Source organism: Heterodontus francisci, chromosome 37 (assembly GCF_036365525.1).
Source record: "Heterodontus francisci isolate sHetFra1 chromosome 37, sHetFra1.hap1, whole genome shotgun sequence".
NCBI lineage: Eukaryota > Metazoa > Chordata > Chondrichthyes > Heterodontiformes > Heterodontidae > Heterodontus > Heterodontus francisci.
Window position 1 is genome coordinate 14,424,015 of NC_090407.1, and position 14,857 is coordinate 14,438,871.

General features: G+C 45.0%; 1 protein-coding gene across 2 annotated transcripts in view; it reads right to left on the minus strand.

The window, feature by feature from the left end:
- The window catches only part of LOC137352076 (multiple epidermal growth factor-like domains protein 6), a 392,916-nt gene that overhangs the window by 200,947 nt on the left and 177,112 nt on the right, over positions 1-14,857 (minus strand). The window lies entirely within an intron of this gene.

Here is a 14,857-nt window from a genome sequence, read left to right on the forward strand (position 1 = left end):
GGCTGCCATGGGTGTCTAAATGAGTCCTACACTTCATCTGACCTGCCTCCATTCACACCCCCACTGGCTCCAAGAGAACAAGAAACCCATCTCCATACCAATTAAGGGCTTCCCTATGTGACAATCAGAACTTTTGTCAGTTTCCCACCGGACGCAGGTTTCTGACCTGAAAACAAACCCGGCTCCTGTTTAAGCTGCCCTCATGGCAAAAATTCAGCTCTGGATATCAACATACAGAGACAGCAGAACGGCATGCCTGTGGTGGCTCACTGGTAGCACTCTTGTTTCTGAGTTAAAAAGTTGTAGGTTCAAGCCCCCTCCAGAGTTTTTGAGTGCATAGTCTAGGCTGACACTCCAATGCAGAACAGAGAGAATGCTGCACTGTTGAAGATGTTGTCTTTCGGATGGCACTTTGAATTGAGGCCCTGCCTATTGGTCAGGTGGATGTAAAAGATCTCATGGTACTATTTCAAAGAGAGCAGTGGACAATACTTACCCTGAAAACAGATAACCTGGTCATTATCACATTGCTGTTTGTGGGATCTTGCTATATGGAAATTGGCTGTTGTGTTTCCTACATTACAACAGAGACTGCATGTCAAAAGTATTTTATTGGCTGTAAAGCATGTTGGCATGTTCAGAGGTTCTGAGAGGTGTTGTATAAATGCTAGTCTCTTTTCTTTCAAAAAATACAGAGAAACACAAAGGCAAAGTGAGGGATGGAATTGCAGGGGCAGCATTAGGGCTGTTCAATTGGATGCAGCCCTGAGCTGAGAGTCTATGAGTAGAATCATGAGGTGGAGCAAACTGGCTAGATTGTTCTTGGACAACTTGAGGTTGGGGTGGAGCTGGGTCAGGGTTCTGGTCCGTCTCTAAGCTGCAGTCAGAGGATGGGGCCCGGGCAGGCATGGGGTGGGTGGTGGTTGAGAGCTGGAGGTCCAAGAGCTGCACATGATTCAGCGGAAAAGGTGAGCACAGTGCGAGGGACACCAAACTGAACCTTCACACAGGACCCTCCCTGAGCAAACACCATCCTGCACAAAGTCATCAGACAAAGACTCAAAGAGAAAAAAGAAAGAATTTGCATGTATACAGCATCTTTTGCAACCACAAGAAAGTACTTTGGAAGTGTAGTCACTTTTGTAATGTAGGAAACTTAGCAGCTAATTTGCGCACACAAGGTCTCACAACCAGTAATGTGATAACAAGCAGATAATCTGTTTTAGTGGTGTTTGTTGAGGGATAAATATTGGGCAGCATACCAGGGAGAGCTGCTAGGCTCTTCTCCAAAACCAGGGATCTTTTGTATCCATCCGAAAGGGCAGATCGGGCCTCGGTTTAACATCTCACCCGAAAGACAGCACCTCCGACAGTTCAGTACTCCCTCAAATCTGCACTGGAGCGTCGGCCTAGGTTATGGACTCGAGACACTGGATCAGGATTTGAAGCTACAATGACCTGACTCAAAGGCAAAGATGCTACCCACTGAGTCGAGACTAACACCTCAGAGAAACAGACAGAGTGAGAGACAGATGGAGGCATCAGAGACAGAGAAAGGGAAAGGAACAGCCAAAAGAAGCAGAAAGCAGACAGCCAAACAGAACAATCAACAGAGAGATGCAAAGGCAGAGGGAGAGATGCAAAGAAATAGGGACAGAATTCAAGGCCGGAGGGGGACAGGTGGACACCACAGGGAGAAAAGAGCATATTCCTGCATTACATTGATTCTACTGGGTGCGAATTACTAAAATAGTATTTGCATTGTGTTGCATGCGCGTTCTATCATGCATTACACAATTTCAGGAGCCACAATTGAGTCTTAATATGAAAAATAATCCACTACAAATAATAGCCCAACCTGTGTGGTACAAACAGGGCACAAACCCGACAGTCAGCACAAGCCACAAAGTTATTTCGATGAGAGTACATACTGACATTTCTTAAGGGCGATCTCTCAGTTAGGGAGCCCACTCAAACAATGGGAACATTGTGTGTTTAAACTTTAGTCCAGTGAAGCAAAATTAATAGCTGACACCAGACTGACACCCGTTCAGTTCATAAAATGCAAATGCACTCTAAGGTGGAAAAAGCCCACATTTCATTGTCTTTCATTTCCTGGCTCCTTGCCAGCAACTTTTTTTACCTTGTTAATCAAGCCAGAATGAAATTAAACTGAGTCTCCTGACTCCCATACATCAGTGCAGGTTATCCGCTAAATCCCAGAGCAACCCTTGACCTCTGTTAGTAGGGACTACTTGCTTCAGGCTCTGTGTTGTCCTGGGCCCAGTGTAACTTTCATTTCCTTACATATTTCAGAGAAATTTAAGAGATAAAAATCTCTTTACATGTCCCTCTTATGTTCACTTTGCTACAAAATCATTAAAGTTTCACAATGAGCTATATTTCAGGTTGAAGCATTGCACTGGAAGAAACAGATGAAGACTGTCAGGGGAGCAGGGATTTGGTTCAGGTCCTGTCGGGCATCCTGTTTATCTAAAGATGCCTCCATTCCAAGGTCATTGAATGCAGTGGCCTCAAAATCCGTAACCCTTCAACAGAGAAACGGGAAGAGGCCATTCAGCTCCTTAAACCGTCTCCGCCATTCAATTAAATCATAGCTGATAGAACATAGAACATTACAGCGCAGTACAGGCCCTTCAGCCCTCGATGTTGCGCCGACCTGTGAAACCATCTGACCTACACTATTCCATTTTCATCCATATGTCTATCCAATGACCACTTAAATGCCCTTAAAGTTGGCGAGTCTACGACAGTTGCAGGCAGGGCGTTCCACGCCCCTACTACTCTCTGTGTAAAGAAACTACCTCTGACATCTGTCCTATATCTATCACCCCTCAACTTAAAGCTATGTCCCCTCGTGTTTGCCATCACCATCCGAGGAAAAAGGCTCTCACTATCCACCCTGTCCAACCCTCTGATTATCTTATATGTCTCTATTAAGTCACCTCTTCTTCTCCTTCTCTCTAACGAAAACAACCTCAAGTCCCTCAGCCTTTCCTCGTAAGACCTTCCCTCCATACCTGGCAACATCCTAGTAAATCTCCTCTGCACCTTTTCCAAAGCTTCCACATCCTTCCTATAATGCGGTGACCAGAACTGCACGCAATACTCCAGGTGCGGCCGCACCAGAGTTCTGTACAGCTGCAGCATGACCTCGTGGCTCCTAAACTCGATCCCCCTACTAATAAAAGCTAACACACCATATGCCTTCTTAACAGCTCTATTAACCTGGGTGGCAACTTTCAGGGATTTATGTACCTGGACACCAAGATCTCTCTGCTCATCTACACTACCAAGAATCTTCCCATTAGCCCAGTATTCTGAAATCCTGTTACTCCTTCCGAAGTGAATCACCTCACACTTTTCCGCATTAAACTCCATTTGCCATCTCTCAGCCCAGCTCTGCAGCCTATCTATGTCCCTCTGTAACCTACAACATCCTTCGGCACTATCCACAACTCCACCGACCTTCGTGTCATCCGCAAATTTACTAACCCACCCTTCTACACCCTCATCCAGGTCACTTATAAAAATTACAAACAGCAGTGGCCCCAAAACAGATCCTTGTGGTACACCACTAGAAACTATACTCCAGGATGAACATTTACCATCAACCACCACCCTCTGTCTTCTTTCAGCTAGCCAATTTCTGATCCAAAGCACTAATTCACCTTCAATCCCATACTTCTGTATTTTCTGCAATAGCCTACCGTGGGGAACTTTATCAAACGCCTTACTGAAATCCATATAGACCACATCCACGGCTTTACCCTCATCCACCTGTTTGGTCACCTTGTCAAAAAACTCAATAAGGTTTGTGAGGCACGACCTGCCCTTCACAAAACCGTGCTGACTATCTCTAATGAACTTATTCTTTTCAAGATGATTATAAATCCTATCTCTTATAACCTTTTCCAACATTTTACCCACAACTGAAGTAAGGCTCACAGGTCTATAATTACCAGGGCTGTCTCTACTCCCCTTCTTGAACAAGGGGACAACATTTGCTATCCTCCAGTCTTCCGGCACTATTCCTGTCGACAATGACGACATAAAAATCAAGGACAAAGGCTCTGCAATCTCCTCCCTGGCTTCCCAGAGAATCCTAGGATAAATCCCATCTGGCCCAGGGGATTTATCTATTTTCACACTTTCCAAAATAGCTAACACCTCCTCCTTGTGAACCTCAATCCCATCTAGCCTAGTAGTCTGTATCCCAGTATTCTCCTCGACAACATTTTCTTTCTCTACTGTAAATACTGACGAAAAATATTCATTTAACACTTCCCCTATCTCCTCCGATTCCACACACAACTTCCCACTACTATCCTTGATTGGCCCTAACCTATCTCTAGTCATTCTTTTATTCCTGATATACCTATAGAAAGCCTTAGGGTTTTCTTTGATCCTATCCGCCAATGACTTCTCGTGTCCTCTCCTTGCTCTTCTTAGCTCTCCCTTTAGATCCTTCCTGGCTAGCTTGTAACTCTCAAGCGCCCTAACTGAGCCTTCACGTCTCATCCTAACATAAGCCTTCTTCTTCCTCTTGACAAGCTCTTCAACTTCTTTAGTAAACCACGGCTCCCTCGCTCGACAACTTCCTCCCTGCCTGACAGGTACATACTTATCAAGGACACGCAGTAGCTGCTCCTTGAATAAGCTCCACATTTCGATTGTGCCCATCCCCTGCAGTTTCCTTCCCCATCCTACGCATCCTAAATCTTGCCTAATCGCATCATAATTTCCTTTCCCCCCATCTATAATTCTTGCCCTGCTGTATATGCCTGTCCCTGCCCATCGCTAAGGTAAACCTAACCGAATTGTGATCACTATCACCAAAGTGCTCACCAACTTCTAAATCTAACACCTGGCCGGGTTCATTACCCAGTACCAAATCCAATGTGGCATCGCCCCTGGTTGGCCTGTCTACATACTGTGTCAGAAAACCCTCCTGCACACACTGGACAAAAACAGACCCATCTAAAGTACTCGAACTATAGTATTTCCAGTCAATATTTGGAAAGTTAAAGTCCCCCATAACCACTACCCTGTTACTCTCGCTCCTGTCAAGAATCATCTTTGCTATCCTTTCCTCTACATCTCTGGAACTATTTGGAGGTCTATAGAAAACTCCCAACAGGGTGACCTCTCCTCTCCTGTTTCTAACCTCGGCTCAGACTACCTCAGTAGACGAGTCCTCAAACGTCCTTTCTGCCGCTGTAATACTTTCCTTGATTAACAATGCCACACCCCCCCCTCTTTTACCATCTTCTCTGTTCTTAGTGAAACGTCTAAATCCCGGAACCCGCAACATCAATTCCTGTTCCTGCTCTACCCATGTCTCTGAAATGGCCACAACATCGAGATCCCAGGTACCAACCCATGCTGCAAGCTCACCCACCTTATTCCGGACGCTCCTGGCGTTGAAGTAGACACATTTTAAACCAAGCTCTTGCTTGCCAGTGCCCTCTTGTGTCCTTATAACCTTATCACTGACCTCACTACTCTCAACATCCTGCACACTGGAACTACAATTTAGGTTCCCATCCCCCTGCTGAATTAGTTTAAACCCCCCCGAAGAGCACTAGCAAATCTCCCCCCCAGGATATTGGTACCCCTCTGGTTCAGGTGAAGACCATCCTGTTTGTAGAGGTCCCACCTACCCCAGAAAGAGCCCCAATTATCCAGGAAACCAAAACCCTCCCTCCTACACCATCCCTGCAGCCACGTGTTCAACTCCTCTCTCTCCCTATTCCTATCTGCATCCTAACTCTATTTACCAGTCTTGCTCCATATCCCTTGATACTCCTACTTAACAAAAGTCTATCTCCCTCAGTTTTGAAAGCTCCAATTGTTTTCCAGCATCCACAGACTTCTGGGGAAGAGAATTCCAGATTTCTACCACACTTTGTGTGAAAAAGTGCTTCCTGCTTTTGCTCCTAAATGGCCTGGATCTAATTTTAAGATTATAGAGTCATAGAGAGATACAGCACTGAAACAGGCCCTTCGGCCCACCGAGTCTGTGCCGACCATCAACCACCCACCTATACTGATCCTACATCAATCCCACATTCCCTACCACATCCGCACAATTCTCCTACCACCTACCTACACTAGGGGAAATTTACAATGGCCAATTTACCTACCAACCTGCAAGTCTTTGGCTGTGGGTGGAAACCAGAGCACCTGGCAGAAACCCACACGGTCACAGGGAAAACTTGCAAACTCCATACAGGCAGTACCCAGAACCAAACCCGGGTCGCTGGAGCTGTGAGGCTGCGGTGCTCACCACTGTGCCACTGTCCCCTCATTCTTGATTCCCCCATTAGAAGAAATAGTTTTTTTCTGTATTTACCCTATCAAATCCTTTTAACATTTTAAACACCAAAATTAGATCATCCCTCAACATTCTAAACTCACTCATGGCATTTTAGCCAGGTTTATGAAACTTGCACTCATAATATAATGTTCTAAGTTCTGGGTATTAAGCTCTTCAAATCTGTTCTACTATTTAATTAAATGATGACTGATCTGTACCTCAACTCCATTTACCCGCCCTGCATTCATATCCTTTGATACCCTGACCTAACAAAAATCCTAGGACTGGAGAGAGTGTAAGTCACATGAACAGAGGGGAGGGTGCCTGGAACATGGGCCAGATCTTTGCCACGGTTTGGCCCCATTTGGCCAGGATCCTTCTCTGGCAGTCAGGGTGGACAAGGGAAAACCTGTCCTCCTTCCCCACCCCAAACACATCGGGTGGAATCTTATGAGTGCCGCAGTGTTCCCGACGACGGGACGGCAAGTTATTGTAACTTGCACTGCAAATCCCGTTTCCACGCAATTTTGAATTTAAATTAGCCATGTGGCGATGGGCACGGGGGACACGTGGGATCATGCAGCAGGGGTGGCCTTTCATTGATGGAACCTGCCGTCATCGCCCCAAGCACCTTTATTGCCACAGATATAAAACATTCTGTGCTTACAGCCTCACAGATCAGCAGCCTTCCTTTCATGTAAGTATCTTCAAATTAACTTAAACTGAAGCTTTTACTTAAATCAAAATGTTTTTGCCTCCCTTATTTTGTGAAAGCCACCACCAACTTCACATCATTTATTTTCCCTACAGCCAAAGTGAATCAAATGGAGCCAGCAGGCAGCGTCCCGTCCCACAGTTCAGTGATGCCACCCTGCAGGTTCTCCTCCAGGCTGTCAGGGAAAGGCAGGAGGTCCTCTCCCCTGCAGATGGAGTGCAAAGACCCTCCTGCCTCACCAAGAAAGCCTGGATGGAGGCAGCAAAGGAGGTCTCAAACCGTGAGGTCACTCGTAGAGCATGGGTGCAGTGCCGCAAGCACATCAATGACTTGCTCAGATCAGCGAGGGTAAGTGGTCCTGGTGAAGCTACTCCATTGTTTTCTTCCATGGCTCCGTGTCTTTAAGGCAGAGGATAGAAAGGAAAGCAATGGAATGCATAAGCAGCCTTGGTGCAATTCACTAAATGATGTTGTGCCAAGATGAAGACTGGTATTGTTTATGTGATTAGATGTGTCGTGTGAATGCCAATGCAGAATGAGTGATGTTGATGCATGTATGCAATGGTTGTGATGCATCATTTGCCATGTCATTAAATCTGCACTGTCTGCTGCAGGATAAATGAAGTCACAAGCAGCGTGAGTGTGCTAAAATGGGAGGAGGAGTCCCTGACATAGGCTGCTGACTAAGGCTGAGGAGGACGCGTCTGAGATGGCAGGGCGAGCGGAGATGTGAAACGTGCGAACTAATGCTGTCAAGAAGGTGACCGAATTCTAGTCACTGGGCTCCGGGTCGAAGCATAAAAACCGATTGGCAAAAGCAACAAGTGAGAAACATAAACACAACAAAACTGAGCTGCCTGGGCTTTGGAGAGCCAGAATACCAGAGTTCAAGGCCAGCATGTGGTCTTAGCACTGTGATTTGTAGGCCCCTGGAATTGGTCACCATGGGAACACATCCACTATTTTAAATACTGCGCCACACAGGCAGATTATGGGAATTATACTATACAGGTCCCTCAGGAGAGACAACACACAAGCAGTGTTTTCAATCTTTAAACAGGAGCCACTGTGTTGGAATAAATACCAGAAACTGCAAGTAATTACCCACTAGATAACTGCCAATTTAATTATGCTTTATTTTATCTGTTTTTATATCAATATATATTACAACTAGGTGGATTTTTGTTTGTCCTTTAGTAATGAATGCCATACACAATAAACTATTATTATAAGTACCAAGTTACCCAATTACACGTCATTCTTATTGAATTATCTTCCAAATCCAGCTTCATCTATTAAATTCTTGGCCTCACTGTATCCTCTGTCTTCAACTGGAACTCTCACATCTTTCCAGAGCTAAATCTGCCTCCAATAAGTTCAGTTTCACCTTTTGTGCCAAACACTTCTGGTCTGTTCAACAGATCTTAACTTTTGAGAAGCTCATGTCTGCTTGAACCCATTACCCTAAGGTGAGAGTGCTACCAGTGAGCCAAGCTGGCATCTATCCACCACTCCCTCATTTACATTATTTCTCCTTTATACTTTTCAACCCCGCTGCTGTCCTGCACTTTGGGATGTGACCTTTTACCAATAACCATAGACACAATCAGACCTTCCACACCTATAGGAACAAACAGCCCAGCAGCCACTGCCTGTGTTATAGCTATTCCTCCAATGTTTCTTTACAAGGCATTTTTGTTTCTTTCCTCCTTATTCTCATGAAAATATAAGAATGGAATTCGAACATATCCACGTCAAGTCTACAAGAGCTCTTTATAACAGACCCTCTTTATCTGTATTGGCAATCTTCTGTATGATCTAGACTTTTGACTTTTATCCTCCCCCTCCAGTTTTCTCCCCTCGTCTCCTAAAGGTACAGATTCATCCTACCCTATCTCACTCAACTGGGTTCCATTCATGTCTGTCAGTGTTAGAAAGTGAGTTTGAAATGTGTATGCAGGCTTGTTATGTCTGAATATAACTTCTACCGTCTGTTAGTTATGATCTTGCTGAAGCATCAACCTGTTACAATATAAACCCTCAGTGTCTCTAATAATAACAGTTATAAAAGCAAGCTCTCACCAGCGGGAGTATTAATAGCATTAAGCACTTATTATTACAGTATCCCTCATCAATAAAACAATTGGGACTCTCATCTTCAACAGAGATGAGAGAGACATGGACCCACAGAGCAACCAATACTCTCAACAGAAGCTAGACAGTGATGAATCAGACCAGAACCCTCGCATGACAAAAAGATAAAACTGCAGAACCCAAGTAAAATGAAGAAACAGAAGAAACATTACAATGTTTTATATCAGATAGGAAAACAAATATACCTTGAAAACCTATTAAAAACATGATAACCACCACGGTATTGAAATATCAACAGAGACAACCATTTGTGAATACAATGCACATAGAAGTCTAGAATAGAACTTATCACATCTATACCTCCAGAAAGAAGTTGGCATGAACTTCAGACCAAACCAGAGTGGAACCTTATTGATTACAAACTGTTACAGATAAACACAAAGGAAACTAATGATCCTTCCAGCAAGATAAATTCTAGAATTGAAAAAAAATCACTGCCAATATTTACAGAGACAAGATAAACAGCTGAAACAAATAGCAATGAAGCACACTATCAAAGAGTGTAGTTCAAATATCATAAGGTATTATTCATAAACTCCATAAACATTAACAATCAGGCTCAGAGTTTCTGGAATCTTCCATTAGCATTCGCCAGATCAGATCCATCATGTAATTGTCATGAGAGGCATGCATGAGCAGTTACAAATTAAATGAGAAGTGTCACACAGTACACTACAGTCAAACATTACACACTAATACTACAGTCAAACATTACACATTAATACTACAGTCAAACATTACACACTAATACTACATGTGAATATTACACACCGATACTACAGGAAACCATTACACACAGATACTCCAATAAAACATTACACACCAACACTACAATAAAACATTACACACCGATACTACAATCCAACATTACACACCGATATTAGTCAAACATTAAACACTGATACTGCAGGTAAACATTACACACGGATATTACAGTACAACATTACACACTGATACTACAATAAAATATTACACATCGATACTACAATCCAACATTACACACCAGTATTAGTCAAACATTACGCACCGATATTGCAGGTAAACATTGCACATGGATACTACAGTACAGCATTACACATGGATACTACAAACCAACATTACACATTGATGCTACAGGTAAATAATACACACTGATACTACAGGTAACAATTACACACCGATACCACAGGTAAACAATATAAACCGATACTACCGCCCAACATTACACACTGATGCTACAGTCCAACATTACACACTGATACTACAGGTAAATATTACACACTGATACGACAGTCAAATATTACACACTGATACTACAGGTGAATATTACACACTGATACTACAGTCAACCATTACACGCCGATACCACAGGTAAACATTATAAACCGATACTACAGCCCAACATTACACACTGATGCTACAGTCCAACATTACACACCGATTCTACAGTCAAACATCACAGACCGATACTACAGGTAAACATTACACACTGATAATGCAATTAAACATTACAACCTGATATGACAGTCAAACACCACACGCTGATACCGCAGTCAAACATTACGCACTGATAATACAGGTATACATTACACACTAATACTACAGGTAAACATTGCACACCGATACCTCAAGTAAACAGGACACACCAATACTTCAGGCAAACAATACACACTGATATGATAGTCAAACATTACACAAGATACTACAAGTAAACATCACACACCAGCACAACAGAAGAGTGCATAACTTCTTCTTCCATGAACCCAGTACCCATCTGTCCCCCACATTAAATTCTCCAGTACCCGTCATCCCCACACATTCTCATTTCCAGCACACATCTCCCCCCAAACATTCTTATTGCCAACACCCATTTCCCCTTCGACATACTTAACTCCAGCAAACATCTTACATCCACTTTCTAATCTCCAGCACCCATCTTCCACCCACTTTCTAATCTCCAGCACCCATCTTCCGCCTACTTTCTAATCTCCAACACTCATCTATCATCAACTTTCTAATCTCCGGCACCCATCTTCCACCCACTTTCTAATCTCCAACACTCATCTTCCGCCTACTTTCTAATCTCCAACACCGATCTATCATCAACTTTCAAATCTCCAGCACCCATCTTCCACCCACTTTCTAATCTCCAACACCCATCTTCCACCTACTTTCTAATCACCAGCACCCATCTTCCACTCACTTTCTAATCTCAAACACCCATCTTCCACCCACTTTCTAACCTCCAGCACCCATCTTCCACCCACTTTCTAATCTCCAACACCCAGCTTCCACCCACTTTCTAATCTCCAGCACCCATCTTCCACCCACTTTCTAATCTCCAACACCCATCTTCCACCCACTTTCCCATCTCCAGCACCCATCTTCCACCCACTTTCAAATCTCCAGCACCCATCTTCCACCTACTTTCTAATCTCCAGCACCCATCTTCCACCCACTTTCAAATCTCCAGCACCCATCTTCCACCCACTTTCTAATCTCCAGCACCCATCTATCACCAACTTTCTAATCTCCAGCACCCATCTTCCACCCACTTTCTAATCTCCAGCACCCATCTTCCACTCACTTTCTAATCTCCAGCACCCATCTTCCACCGACCTTCTAATCTCCAGCACCCATCTTCCACCCACTTTCTAATCTCCAGCACCCATCATCCACCCACTTTCTAATTTCCGGCACCCATCTTCCACCTACTTTCTAATCTCCAGCACCCAGCTCCCACCCACTTTCTAATCTCCAGCACCCATCTTCCACCCACTTTCTAATTTCCAGCACCCATCTTCCACCCACTTTCTAATCACCCGCTCCCATCTTCCACCCACTTTCTAATCACCCGCTCCCATCTTCCACTCACTTTCTAATCTCAAACACCCATTTTCCACCCACTTTCTAACCTCCTGCACCCAGCTTCCACCCACTTTCTAATCTCCAGCACCCATCTTCCACCCACTTTCTAATCTCCAGCACCCATCTTCCACCCACTTTCTAATTTCCAGCACCCATCTTCCACCCACTTTCTAATCTCCCGCTCCCATCTTCCACCCACTTTCTAATCTCCAGCACCCATCTTCCACACTTTCTAATCTCAAACACCCATTTTCCACCCACTTACTAACCTCCAGCACCCATTTTCCACCCACTTTCTAATCTCCAGCACCCATCTTTCACCCACTTTCTAATCTCCAGCACCCATCTTCCACTCACTTTCCAATCTCCAGCACCCAGCTTCTACCCACTTTCTAACCTCCAGCACCCATCTTCCATTCACTTTCCAATCTCCAGCACCCAGCTTCCACCCACTTTGTAATCTCCAGCACCCATCTTCCACCCACTTTCTAATCTCCAGCACCCATCTTCCGCCTACTTTCTAATCTCCAACACTCATCTATCATCAACTTTCTAATCTCCGGCACCCATCTTCCACCCACTTTCTAATCTCCAACACTCATCTTCCGCCTACTTTCTAATCTCCAACACCGATCTATCATCAACTTTCAAATCTCCAGCACCCATCTTCCACCCACTTTCTAATCTCCAACACCCATCTTCCACCTACTTTCTAATCACCAGCACCCATCTTCCACTCACTTTCTAATCTCAAACACCCATCTTCCACCCACTTTCTAACCTCCAGCACCCATCTTCCACCCACTTTCTAATCTGCAGCACCCAGCTTCCACCCACTTTCTAATCTCCAGAACCCATATTCCACCCACTTTCTAATCTCCAGCACCCATCTTCCACCCACTTTCTAATCTCCAACACCCAGCTTCCACCCACTTTCTAATCTCCAGCACCCATCTTCCACCCACTTTCTAATCTCCAACACCCATCTTCCACCCACTTTCCCATCTCCAGCACCCATCTTCCACCCACTTTCAAATCTCCAGCACCCATCTTCCACCTACTTTCTAATCTCCAGCACCCATCTTCCACCCACTTTCAAATCTCCAGCACCCATCTTCCACCCACTTTCTAATCTCCAGCACCCATCTATCACCAACTTTCTAATCTCCAGCACCCATCTTCCACCCACTTTCTAGTCTCCAGCACCCATCTTCCACTCACTTTCTAATCTCCAGCACCCATCTTCCACCGACCTTCTAATCTCCAGCACCCATCTTCCACCCACTTTCTAATTTCCGGCACCCATCTTCCACCTACTTTCTAATCTCCAGCACCCAGCTCCCACCCACTTTCTAATCTCCAGCACCCATCTTCCACCCACTTTCTAATTTCCAGCACCCATCTTCCACCCACTTTCTAATCACCCGCTCCCATCTTCCACCCACTTTCTAATCACCCGCTCCCATCTTCCACTCACTTTCTAATCTCAAACACCCATTTTCCACCCACTTTCTAACCTCCTGCACCCAGCTTCCACCCACTTTCTAATCTCCAGCACCCATCTTCCACCCACTTTCTAATCTCCAGCACCCATCTTCCACCCACTTTCTAATTTCCAGCACCCATCTTCCACCCACTTTCTAATCTCCCGCTCCCAGCTTCCACCCACTTTCTAATCTCCAGCACCCATCTTCCACCCACTTTCTAATCTCCAGCACCCATCTTCCACCCACTTTCTAATTTCCAGCACCCATCTTCCACCCACTTTCTAATCTCCCGCTCCCATCTTCCACCCACTTTCTAATCTCCAGCACCCATTTTCCAACCACTTTCTAATCTCCAGCACCCAGCTTCCACCCACTTTCTAATCTCCAGCACCCATCTTCCAGCCACTTTCTAATCTCCAGCACCCATCTTCCACCCACTTTCTAATTTCCAGCACCCATCTTCCACCCACTTTCTAATCACCCGCTCCCATCTTCCACTCACTTTCTAATCTCAAACACCCATTTTCCACCCACTTACTAACCTCCAGCACCCATTTTCCACCCACTTTCTAATCTCCAGCACCCAGCTTCCACCCACTTTCTAATCTCCAGCACCCGTCTTCCACGCACTTTCTAATCTCCAGCAACCATCTTCCACCCACTTACTAATTTCCAGCACCCATCTTTCACCCACTTTCTAATCTCCAGCACCCATCTTCCACCTACTTTCTAAAATCCAGCACCCAACTTCCACCCACTTTCCAATCTCCAGCACCCAGCTTCCACCCACTTTGTAATCTCCAGCACCCATCTTCCACCCACTTTCTAATCTCCAGCACCCATCTTCCACCCACTTTCTAATCTCCAGCACCCATCTTCCACCCACTTTCTAATCTCCAGCACCCATGCCCCCCTCCACGTTCTAATCTCCAGCACCCACCCCCTCCACACATTCTAATCTCCAGCACCCATCTTCCACCCACTTTCTAAAATCCAGCACCCATCTTCCACCCACTTTCTAATCTCCAGCACCCATGCCCCCTTCCACGTTCTAATCTCCAGCACCCACCCCCTCCACACATTCTAATCTCCAGCACCCATCTTCCACCCACTTTCTAATCTCCAGCACCCATCTTCCACCCACTTTCTAATTTCCAGCACCCATCTTCCACCCACTTTCTAATCACCCGCTCCCATCTTCCACTCACTTTCTAATCTCAAACACCCATTTTCCACCCACTTACTAACCTCCAGCACCCATTTTCCACCCACTTTCTAATCTCCAGCACCCAGCTTCCACCCACTTTCTAATCT